At 36.3% G+C, this 13,467-nt stretch overlaps 1 protein-coding gene across 1 annotated transcript in view; it reads left to right on the top strand.

The window, feature by feature from the left end:
• Window positions 1-815: 815 nt before the first annotated feature.
• Window positions 816-13,467, top strand: part of CCDC195 (coiled-coil domain containing 195) — a 52,070-nt gene continuing 39,418 nt past the window's right edge. Inside the window, exon 1 of the mRNA XM_053709005.1 lies at window positions 816-884. The gene's annotated coding sequence lies outside the window, so the exon portion shown is untranslated. The remainder of the gene's footprint in view (window positions 885-13,467) is intronic.

The following is a 13,467-nucleotide window of genomic DNA, read 5'->3' as shown; positions in this document are numbered from 1 at the left end:
TCATAGTGTATAGATATGACCAACCATAGGATTCTACGATATGATGTTATGGCTATCTGGTGATTGTTGTCTTGCTGACTAATAAGAGGTTCTTGTGATTAAACTGCTGGATTATACCATTACTCGCTGGAGTTTAGGTATCTTGTGTATATCTACGGTGATATATTAACTAATATAAAGATCATGTTATTAATGTTGTTACTGTGAAAAAATGTGTAACTAAGGTCTTTAAGTTTATTATAACATTGTATAGGCAAGATCAGGTTATGATATTGACAACATATATTGTCAAAATATGTATTTTGACTGTGGCAGCGTGTGTCCTGATAATATAACCATTTATTGGTGTTTATGAACTATAGGGCGTGGGTTAACCACGTATGACTTGTGGATTGGTTATCTGAGAGGTCAATCACTGGATTTGTGCAGTAATCGTGTTTACAGTTGCTGGGCAACAACATTGGCGAAAAATTAGAATCGTAGTTGTGAAAATTATAGTTGATGTAGTTAAAGCAAGTGATTGGATGCGTACTCAGTAGTATTTAATTAGTTGCTATATCTGAATGATTTCTATATTGCCTGAGGGTATGATGTGGATCCACTAAGCCACCCTTTGACATAGCCGTTTAACACATCGATAGTATACACTTATATACACTTATGATATACTTGCATAATTTATATATAGGACATATATTTAATTCACATTCTTATTCCACATATCAGTTAAGGCGAATTTGCTATGTGTCGTGTTTTTAACTTGTTTTACTTTTCTCTGTATGTTTTGACTTGGTGACTCTTTTGAACCTCCAGGGCCTCTATATAATCTCTTGCGCATGCGCAGTTGCGCAATGGGGACGACGCTCTGGTGGGATCGCAACCAGGTAATCACATAAATTGTTCACTTTTTGTTTGTTTTGTAAGGTCTGAGGACAGAGGCAACCCCGAAAACGTTCATCTAGTAAAATTGAATTTATGCTACACGGAGAGTGCCTTTCTTTCTACTTTGTATATATATATATATATATATATATATATATATATATATATATATATGCATAAGAGGTTCCAGTGAACAGAGGCACTCGCCGTTAAGGTGAACAAAAGTGTTTTTATTCTATCACATCAGAATAAACGTTTTCGGGCGATAATGCCCGTCATCAGACTCCTGTGAAAACAAACAGTGTAAATTTATTATTACCTAGCCAGGGCCTAAATAGACCATGAGCTGCCCGGGACGCCACCAGCCCCTCCGCTGCCGCACCGGAAAACCGGAAGTGACGCGTGAGCGTCTGACGTCACACGTTGGAAGCCGTAGCGCCCGGACCACTCCTGGCAGGAAACAAAAAAAGTTATTACAAGAAGTGCATATAACATCGATTACTCAAATTAACATGGTGTATAAGTGAACTTTTAATTTCCACATTATTTCTTATAGTAATTTACACTATTGAGTATACACATATTTCCCAATAACATAAAATTATCCCACTGGATTAAGTCACTTTTTCACTTATACACCATGTTAATTTGAGAAATCGATGTTATATGCACTTCTTGTAATAACTTTTTTTGTTTCCTGCCAGGAGTGGTCCGGGCGCTACGGCTTCCAACGTGTGACGTCAGACGCTCACGCGTCACTTCCGGTTTTTCGGTGCGGCAGCGGAGGGGCTGGTGGCGTCCCGGGCAGCTCATGGTCTATTTAGGCCCTGGCTAGGTAATAATAAATTTACACTGTTTGTTTTCACAGGAGTCTGATGACGGGCATTATCGCCCGAAAACGTTTATTCTGATGTGATAGAATAAAAACACTTTTGTTCACCTTAACGGAGAGTGCCTCTGTTCACTGGAACTTCTTATGCATACTTAAACTTGGGAGCACCCCGACGCTGCAATTTAATAGAGAGTGCTGGTACTATTGGATTTATATATATATATATATATATATATATAAAAAACATACACGCATGCATATTTGTCTGTATACAATATAGAACATGCATCCATGCCTATGTATCTATACAACCTATTCGAAAAATATTTAGGGCTAGATTAGAAGTGGAGCACTAATTTATCGCGCGATAAAGAACCAGCGATTAACAAGTGGCTGGTTATTGATACCGTGAGCTTGTGGTAGCAATTAAGGCTCAAAATGTAAGCCCTCTGGTTAATTTTTTAAATGTGCCCCAATTGCCCCCAAAATGCAGTGTTTAGTGCTTTTTATTAAAATAAAAAATAGCATTTTTTATTTTAAAATAAACTGCACTAAGCAGTTTTTGGGGGTTTTAAGTTGGCGGCTGTGGTGTGTTAGAAAGAAATAAGTGATATAAATATAAGTCTACCTTCATCAACTTGTTTATCCTTATTCTTTGCAATTGGAATTCCAATGCAAAGAATAAGGATAAACAAGTTGATGAAGGTAGACTTATCTTTATATAACAATTTAATGACCATAGTGAAAAAATATCTTATATCATAAGGAGGCATTGGCATGTAATTCAAACTTGTAATAAAAGTATAGACATATTACAGAAAACCCCTATCATGGCACATAGGAGAGTTAAGAATTTGAGTGATATTTTGGTACAGTCAGACATGGATTCTAAACGTATTAGTAAAACTAGATACATCACTGAAAAGAATTCAGGATGTTACCCATGCCTAAACTGTAGCAATTGTAATTCTGTTATTAAGGGAGGTGAATTTGTTCACCCAAGGAGTGGTCACAAATTTAAATTAAAATCTTATTATACTTGTAATTCAGTATTCGTGGTCTATATGATAAAATGTCCATGCTCCAAAATTTATATAGGGGAAACGACACGAATGATGAGGGAGAGATTGAACCAACATAAATCTAACATTAGGATTGGTGACCTCCAAGCCCCTGTAGCATGTCATTTTTTGGAATGTGGCCACCAAATTAATCAAATTAGGTGGCAAATTATTGATCATATGGATATACCTAGAGGAGGAGGTAATAGAGAACCCCTCCTGAAACAAAAGGAGGCATACTGGATCCATAAATTGGACTCTATGTATCCTAATGGATTAAACAGAGAATTAGATCTGTCGGTCTTCCTCTAGGTGTACAAAATTATATGGGTTTCTTCTCACAGCTGCTCCAAATCTCTGTGTGTTTATATTGGTTTTATTTTAATATCTATGACATTATATTTAGTCTAGTTTCACTTTTTAATAGTTTTAATAGTTTTCTATGCCATTGAGTGTTCATTTACACTTAATTGTATGCTCCTTGTATCTATATAGAGATATATTTTGCTAAAAATGATTGTATCCATATCCGTTATATCCTCTAGATGGCGGTGCTATTACTGCCTGCATATGAAATGCTTAAAGGAAGGATGTGTTCAAAATGCTGTATTGTGATTGGTTAGTCACACCTTTAAGTAAAGGTACAGGTGCACAGTTTAGTTTGCATGATTATGGGACTGTGTTCCCGAAACATTGCATAACTTTCCGTCCATGTGTATTCAATAAAGGACATTTTATTTATTGAAAGGTGCTGAGGATTATTATTCTCGTGGATCTATGTGTGGCTGGAGGTCGCAAGCTTTTCCTACATGCACCTAGACTGATAAAGCTACACCGGTGGTTTCTGGGTTCATCTTGTTTTGTTTCTATATTCAATAAGATGAAATCTACTGAAATGCTATTGGCTGTTCAAATCAGCCAATAAGATTTCAGTAGCTCTCATCCTATTGGCTGATTTAATCATTTCAGATAATAGGAATGCAAGGTACCCCAAAAAATATGGGGTACCTTGCATTTAATCTTCAGTGTGCGGTGGACGATCGCATGAAGAGGAGCCTCTATGCCGCTTTGGACCGCCGCTGCTGAGAACCGCCACTGAGGACTGCAACTAAGGATCCGCGCATCGGGGAAGCGAGCTCTGCACCTCCGCTCCCCGCCACCTTTGCTCAGGGTGAAGATAGAAGGTGATGGAGCCACCTGGAAGAAGGTTTTTTTTAGATTAGGGTTTTTTTTTACTGTAAAATAGCTGATTGCCCTTGTAAGGGCAGTAAAAGAGCTGAATGCCCTTACAGCTTAACTTAGGGCAATGCCCTACAAAAAGGCCCTTTTAAGGGCTATTGGTAGTTTAGATTAGGGGGCATTTATATTTTGAGCGGGCTTTTTTATTTTCATAGGGAATAGGTTTAATTTTTTTTATTTTTGATAATTTTGTTTTTTTTCTGTAATTTCAGTTTTTTTATCTTTTGTCATTTTAGATAAAAAAAATTGTAATTTGATGTTAGGTTTTATTTTTAAATTAATGTTAGGATTTGTTATTTTAATTTTAATTTAGTATTGGGGTTAATTTAGGGGGTGTTAGGTTAGGGGGGTTTAATTAAATTAGTTATTTGCGTTGCGAAGGGTTGGCCGTTTAGGAGTTAAAAGGTTAATTAGGTTTATTGCGATGTGGGGGGTTGGCGGTTTAGGGGTTAATAGGCTAATTAGGTTTATTGCAATGTGGGGGTTAGCGGTTTAGGGGTTAATATTTTAATTATGTTATTTGCGTTGTTTAATTTGCGGATTAGGGGTTCATTACTTTATTATTTTGCGATGTGGGGTTTGGTGATTTAGGTGTTGTTATTACTTTGTGAGGTTAGTTTTTTTTGTTATACTTCATGCAGGCGGTTAGGTTTTTTTATTATTTTGTGCGGGCGGTTTCTTTTTTTTATTATTTATTGCGGGTGGTTACGTGTTTTTTTTTTTAAAGGCTTTGTTTGCCTATGCTGCATCCAGGTGGATTCCAAAAATGGCATGGTGGATTATTTCGCTGCATCCAGGTAGATTATTTTGGCTGTGTGTGCAGCCAACATTCTTTTGGCTGCCACGCGCAGCCAACATTTCTTTGAGAATGCGTTTGCTACTGCCGACGGCGACAGACGCGTTACACACGTAATTATATTATGCTGTATATATATATATATATATATATATATATATATATATATACAGTATATATATGTTATGGGTAAAGTCAGAAATTGGGCAATCCTAGGATTACCCGGGTAAAATGGACATTACCCAAGTGGCTGTGGGTAAAACCTGATGTAAGTTAATAAATCCCTTCAGAGTGCATTCGCTTCATCAAGCCACCACATAAAACATATATACGATGCACTTTGATTCCCCCATCTTCACTATCTTTTTTGCCTCTGCCTAGGGGGTTCAAGGGGGTTGAAGCCCTCTTGTAAACCTCATTCCCCAAGGTTCACTTGGGTTGGATGCCTGAGGTTCAGTGAGGTGCCCCCCTTCAACCCCGCAGGCAGAGGCAAAAAAAAATAGTGTAGATGGGGGAATTACAGTACATCGGGTTTTACCCACAGCTGCTTGGGTAATGTCCGTTTTACCCGGGTAAAATGTACAAATGCAGAAATACAGATGGGTAATGCTATGTAGAGTTATACTTGCGTGTATTATTACACACATTGAGGGTGCACAGTCGAGAATGGACAAGCTGAATAGATATTCAAAATTGTCAAAATTATCACATTTTTCAAAGGTTACCATACGTACACTCGGTAAATGCTACTAGTATATAATACTGGTTAACTGGGGAATGTCCCATTATATATAGTGTGCAGATTACCATAGGACAGTTTGATAAAACTGTATATTATTTCAAAGCTATTCAGACCTTATCCACCTCTTATGCCAAAAAATGGATGAATATTGAGCAAATTATATTAGATATAACATATTCTTATATATGACAGTTTTCAACAGGGACATAATGTATAAGGTATAACAGCATACTAAAATACTTTTTACTTTCTAAATGATGTAAGGAAGGCATATGTATTGCCAGGGCTATGCTATTCCCAATGGTTCATCACATCATATCTGGAATTAAGGCCCATTGGAACTCTGGTACCCAATGTGAAAATCCAGTATGCCTCTTGTTTAGCAAGAATTTGATCTAGATTACCACCTCTTTTTGGTTTTAAAGCTTTCTCAATAGCACACCAAGAGAACGTGTTTAGGTTGCCATTGTGATAAATACCAAAATGCTGCACCAGAGAGGTGGATAATCTAGTTGTTTTGATAGATGAAAGATGCTCTCTAATCCTTGTGTTAACATCACGTGATGTCGTCGTTCTTAACCAATGATTTTGTTTTGTACTCTTTTTAAACATGGATCTTGTATATGCACAGAAGGCTATGATTACGGCTCTTTAGCCGAAACGCGTAAGCTATGTGTGCTACGCTGTATGCATGGAAAACTTATGGTTGCGTGTTTAAAGCTGACCAAATACATTTTGGACTTTTAACCTGCAAGAAATCATTCCCTTTTTTCTCATAGTTAATATGTGTATATACACATATAAACACATAAATATATGTGTATATAATCATATACATATATATTTAAATTTGCTGCCCATCACTGCGTGACTTACCCCTTTCACTGTGCTAGTTCTTATGCCGTGTCTTACGGCATGAGAATGAGTCTACCATTAGAGACTATGGAAGCGCTTTTCCGTGCAATGCGAACGTGAGGCCGTGTTTGCATTACACCTAACTTATAATACCAGTGCACATATGCATGCGCTGGTATTACAAAGTGGAGCACAAATATCGCTTTAGCAAAAGTGATATTTTGCACTCCACTTGTAATCTGGCCCTTAATTTCGTTGCTCACCTAAACTAATACTAGTTGCATGAAAAAAAAATGTAATAGCTGTTTATTTAATTCTTATGAACATAATACTTTAATGTAATATATTAAACATACTGTATAGTAATTCAGTTAGCAAATGTATGCATAGGAACTTACATTATATACATAGAAACTTACACTGTATGCATATTAACTTACACTATATACACCAAACAATCTCTTGATTCATTTATAGCCAATTTTTTAATATGTATGATAAGATGACTGCTTTTACTTTAGGATAACTTGAATTAATATATTTTGTCTGTTACTATTAAACTCACAGCAGGACATTAAATGCCTCATAGAGTTTGGACAAACTTATTGTTAATATCAAATCTTTTAGTTTCAATTATATTGTAACCCACATTATTAGTATTGCTGCTTGTTATATTTCTAACTGCCCTGAAGCCCTAATATTTATTTTCCATTTTCTCTCTGAGCAGTACTTTGATCATTGATAGTTCTTAATTGGCCCAGTAACAAAAATGTTACCCTATGTGGATGAGCTGTGAAGTAATGAAAGTAAATGTTAAATATTTATCATTTTTCTTAAATCTGTCTTCTTTAATCTTGATTCCTGACTTCATCCTACAAGTCATTAAAGGAACATTAGCCATGCAGCATTTTCATGGTCATTGACTCATTTGGCCAACACTCCTTACCCTACCACCTTCTGACTTGGTCATTACTAATTTGTTTATCCCTTGCTATTCCTATGATGTAGTTGATAATTACTGTCCAAAGGGGATACAAATGCTATGTTGTCTAAGTGCTATGTTGTCTAAGAGTCCTGCATAGCACTGTATTTTCAGATACTGCTGGAATTACAGTAAATATATTATTTGATCACTGCATTTGATCTTAGTATGAAAACTTCAAGAGATATTTCCCATGAGACTGCATTAAATATGATTTCTGTGCATGTAACAGAAATGTAAATGTGCGTGCATATTCTACAGATAAAAAAATATTCAAATGTCTAAAATATCTCTATTTTTTATGTTACATTACTAATTTCAATTTATTTGGAGGACTAATTATGAGTTTCATGCAGAGAAATATTTAATAGACTTAAAAACTAGATAACAAACATCTGTACGATTTGCTTACTGTTTTCTAATCTGTATTACAGATGTATGATTTTTAAATTAAGATAATAATTTAATCAGCATTAAAATATCAAATAACTATCGGCTAGATTACGAGTTTTTGTCGGTAATGGTGTGCGATGCTAACGCACAGTTTTTCCTTACCGCTCACCACAGACAGCGCTGGTATTACGGGTCTTTAGAAACCCGGCGTCAGCCGCAAAAAAGTGAGCGTAGAGCAGAATTTAGCTCCACATCTCACATCAATACCAGCGCTGCTTATGGTAGCGGTAAGCTGGAAAAACGTGCTTGTGCACGATTTCCCCATAGGAATCAATGGGGCTGATTCAGCTTAAAAAAGTCTAACACCTGCAAAAAAGCAGCGTTCAGCTCCTAACGCAGCCCCATTGATTCCTATGGGGAAAGACTTTTTATGTCTACACCTAACACCCTAACATGAACCCCAAGTCTAAACACCCCTAATCTTACACTTATTCACCCCTAATCTGCTGCCCCCGGCATCACCGCCACCTGCTTTATTTTATTAACCCCAAATCTGCCGTTCTGGACACCGCCGCCACCTACATTATACTTATGAACTCCTAATCTGACGCCTCCAACATCGCCGACACCTACATTATAGTTATTAACCCCTATTCTGCCTTCCCGAATGTCGTCGCAACCTACCTACAATTATTAACCTCTAATCTTCCGCCACCAACGTCGCTGCCACTATAATAAAGTTATTAACCCCTAAACCTAAGTCTAACCCTAACCCCCCCAACTTAAATATAATTTAAATAAATCTAAATAAAATTACTATTATTAAATAAATTATTCCTATTTAAAACTAAATACTTACCTATAAAATAAACCCTAAGCTAGCTACAATATAACTAATAGTTACATTGTAGCTAGCTTAGGATTTATTTTTATTTTACAGGCAACTTTGTTTTTTTTTTTAACTAGGTACAATAGTTATTAAATAGTTATTAACTATTTAATAACTTCCTAGTTAAAATAAATACAAATATACCTGTAAAATAAATCCTAACCTAAGTTCGAATTACACCTAACACTACACTATAATTATATAAATTACCTAAATTAACTACAATTAAGTACAATTAAATAAACTAAATTATGAAAAAAACACTAAATTACAGAAAATAATAAAATAATTACAAGTTTTTTTAAACTAATTACACCTAATCTAATCCCCCTAATAAAATATAAAAGCCCCACAAAATAATAAAAATCCCTACCCTATACTAAATTACAAATAGCCCTTAAAAGGGCTTTTTGCGGGGCATTGCCCCAAAGTAATCAGCTCTTTTACCTGTAAAAAAAGTACAATACCCCCCCAACATTAAAACCCACCCCCCACACAACCAACCCTACTCTAAAACCCACCCAATCCCCCCTTAATTCCAATTGGAATAAAGGTAGAAAAAATCCTATTGGCTGATCCAATCAGCCAATAGGATTGAAGTTCAATCCTATTGGCTGATTAGAACAGCCAATAGGATTGAGCTTGCATACTATTGGCTGATTGGAACAGCCAATAGAATGTGAGCTCAATCCTATTGGCTGATTGGATCAGCCAATAGGATTTTTTCTATCTTAATTCCGATTGGCTGATAGAATTCTATCAGACAATCGGAATTGAAGGGACGCCATCTTGGATGATGTTATTTAAAGGACCTTTCATTGTTCCAGTCGCCGTTGAACGAAGAGGATGCTCCGCGTCGGATGTCTTTAAGATGGACCCAATCCGTTCCGGATTAAGATATAAGATGCCGTCTGGATGAAGACTTCTGCCCGTCTGGAGGACCTCTTCTGCCCGGATAAGATGAAGACTTCGGACCGTCTGGAGGACCACTTCTGCCCGGTTGGGTGAAGACGTCTCAAAGTTGGGTGATCTTCAAGGGGGTAGTGTTAGGTTTTATTAAAGGGGGATTGAGTGGGTTTTAGAGTAGGGTTGGGTGTGTGGGTGGTGGGTTGTAATGTTGGGGGGGTATTGTCTTTTTTTTTTACAGGTAAAAGAGCTGATTACTTTGGGGCAATGCCCCGCAAAAAGCCCTTTTAAGAGCTATTTGTAATTTAGCATAGGGTAGGGATTTTTATTATTTGGGGGGGGGGGGTTATTTTATTAGGGGATTAGATTAGGTGTAATTAGTTTAAAAAACTTGTAATTATTTTATTTTCTGTAATTTAGTGTTTTTTTTTTCGTAATTTAGTTTATTTAATTTAATTGTAATTAATTGTAGATAATTTAGGTAATTTATTTAATTATAGTGTAGTGTTAGTTGTAATTGTTACTTAGGTTAGGATTTATTTTACAGGTATATTTGTATTTATTTTAACAAGGAAGTTATTAAATAGTTAATAAATATTTAATAACTATTGTACCTAGTTAAAATAAATACAAAGTTGCCTGTAAAATAAAAATTAACCCTAAGCTAGCTACATGTAATTATTATTATTATTATTATATTGTAGCTATTTTAGGGTTTATTTTATAGGTAAGTATTTAGTTTTAAATAGGAATAATTTATTTAATTTTAGTAATTTTATTTAGATTTATTAAAACTATATTTAAGTTAGGGGGGGTGTTTGGGTTAGACTTAGATTTTGGGGTTAATAAATTTAGTATAGTGGCGGCGACGTTGGGGTCGGCAGATTAGGGGTTAATAAATGTAGGTAGGTGTCAGTGATGTTAGGGATGGCAGATTAGGGGTTAATAATATTTAACTAGTGTTTGCGAGGTGGGAGTGTGGCAGTTTAGGGGTTAATACATTTATTGAAGTGTTCAGTTAGGCAGATTAGGGGTTACAATTTTTAGTGTTTGCGATGTGGGGGGCCTCGGTTTAGGGGTTAATAGGTAGTTTATGGGTGTTAGTGTACTTTTTAGCACTTTAGTTATGAGTTTTATGTTACGGCGTTAGCCCATAAAACTCTTAACTACTGACTTTTAAATGCGGTATCAGTCTTGACAGGAGAGGCTGTACCGCTCACTTTTTCCAAGACTCGTAATACCGGCGTTATGCAAGTCCCATTGAAAAGATAGGATACGCAATTTACATAAGTAGATATAATACCAGCGGGCGTTAAAAAGCAGCATTGGGACCTCTCAACACTGCTTTTTAAGGCTAACACAAGACTCATAATCTAGGCGTTATATAAGCCATTTGCATTTCATAAAATTTCATTTCATAGTGGCTGCTCTTCCAACCTTATATAAAATATATAGCAACAGTCATTATTAATTTTGGGGTGCATTACATCAGTTTAAAAATTACTGGGTTCACAATGCATAATAATCACTGTTTAATTTAGGTTTAATTTTTTTAAACATATTAACTTAATTTTTCTATTAGATATGGAAACTGTTTGAGTTATCTAATAAGCATCTTACAAGCATTAAATTACAAAAGTTAGACAAGAGAGTGCCAGGATAGTTCAGGAAACAGAACACATCATTAGTGTTATGTGGTTCATATTTCCAAAAATGTAAATCAGGAAACATATGTTATTTTAGACAAACTTCCACCTAACTGTCCTGAATATGGTGTTAAAACATTGCATGACAGGCTGTTCTTTGATATCTCTAAAGACATTGTAAAGCGGTACCTATAGAAGTATGTCAGTAAGTGAATTAGTGTAGATAAATCAATCAAAAAGGAAAGTTTACAGAATTACACAAAGATGTTTTCAAAAATGTTTCAGTGAAACTGTAGAGCAGTGATTTTTAACCTTTTTTTTGCCGTGGCACACTTTTTTACATTAAAAAATCCTGTGGCACACCACCATCCCAAAATGTAAAAAAAATCACATATTGTAGCCTAATACAGCATATATATATATAAACATACACACAAACACACACATACTGTATGTATTGTGCTGTTATGCCATGCCTCCTACAAACTACCCCTGCACTGGGAGTAAAAAACAAGCAAAGTTTAAAAAATATGTCACACTGTTGTCAGTCTGCCGTGGCACACCTGAGGATCTCTCACGGCACACTAGTGTGCCACGGCACACTGGTTGAAAAACAATGCTGTAGAGCATCCAAAATGAATGTTTGAAATTATGTACAAAGTGGCACTAATCTGGTAAATTATTGTTAAGTATTTAAAACTAATTGTGACAATAATCTACTGTTCTAATTAGAGTTTTTTAAAAGCATTGACCTTCTTAACTGTAACAAATGATTTTATAAGTCCTAATGTTGGTAAATTATATGATAGGTTCTTATCAGAACCAGACACAAACTGTTAACTACATACAACATATTACTGTGACTGTAGTGACAAAACACCTTTGTAACATATCTCGCCAATTACTTCACCCAGCTGTATTGCAATTGTTACTCAGTAGGTGTTTTTCTGTGAATCCAGAGATCAATGTCCTTTACCTAACCCCTTACCTAACCCCTTAATGTAACTTAAATTGCACCCAACACATAAAAAAGAATTACACCTAATCTGATAGCCCTATCAAAATAAAAAATCCCACTCAAAAAACAAACAAACCCTAGCCTACAATAAACTACCAATAGCCCTTAAAAGGGCCTTTTGTGGTGCATTGCCCCAAAGATATCAGCTATTTAGCCTAAAAAAAAAATACAAAGACCCCCCAACAGTAAAACCCACCACCCAACCAACCCCCCAAAATTAAAAACCTAATTCTAAAAAAACCTAATCTACCCATTGCCCTGAAAAAGGCATTTGTTGGGCATTGCCCTTAAAAGGGCATTTAGCTCTTTTGCTGCCCAAACCCTAATCTAAAAAAAAAACTCACCCAAAAAAACATTAAAAAAACCTAACACTATCCTCTGACGATCCACTTACAGTTTTTGAAGTCCCGCTTGAACGATCTTCATCCAGGCTGCAAGAAGTCTTCATCCAGGCATCCTCTTCTATCTTCATCCAGACGGCAAAGTCCTCATCCAGGCGGCGAGAAGTCTTCATCCAGACGGCCTCTTCTATCTTCATCCAGACGGCATGAATAGGGAATAGGGGTTAATAACTTTAATATTGTGGCGGAGGTATCGGGAGCGGCAGCTTAGGGGTTAATAACTTTATTAAGGTGGTGGCGATATCGGGAGCGGAAGAATAGGGGTTAATAACTTCTTATAGGTGGCGGCGATATCCGGAGCAGCAGATTAGGGGTTAATAACTTTATTTAGGTTGCAGCGATATTGGGAGAGGCAGATTAGGGGTTAATAACTTTATGTAGGTGTCTGTGATGTCAGGGGCGGCAGATTAGGGGTGTTTAGACTCGAGGTTTATGTTAGGGTGTTAGGTTTAAACGTAACTTTTTTTTCTTCCCCGTAGACATCAATGGGGCTGCGCTGCAGAACTTTTCATTCCGCAATCGCAGGTGTTAGGCTTTTTTCTGACCCGCTCTCCCCATTGATGTCTATGGGGAAAGTGTTCACGAGCACATCAAAACAACGCTTGTATTGTGTGCAGTATGGAGCTCAACACAACCATATCGCACGCACAAGCCGGCTGTTTGAAAACTTGTAATGGCTGTGCTATAGAGGGTTAAATAACACAAGTTTTGTTGCGTTCATTAATTTTCCTATAGCGCGCATAACTCGTAATCTAGCTGATAGTTAGTAAGGACATTTGAGGGTGCAAGACAAGAAAAATGTGGAGAGGCTTACATCTCTCTGAT

This window comes from Bombina bombina, chromosome 4 (assembly GCF_027579735.1).
Source record: "Bombina bombina isolate aBomBom1 chromosome 4, aBomBom1.pri, whole genome shotgun sequence".
NCBI classification, from domain to species: Eukaryota; Metazoa; Chordata; class Amphibia; order Anura; family Bombinatoridae; genus Bombina; species Bombina bombina.
This window is presented reverse-complemented; position numbering and strand designations above follow the sequence as displayed.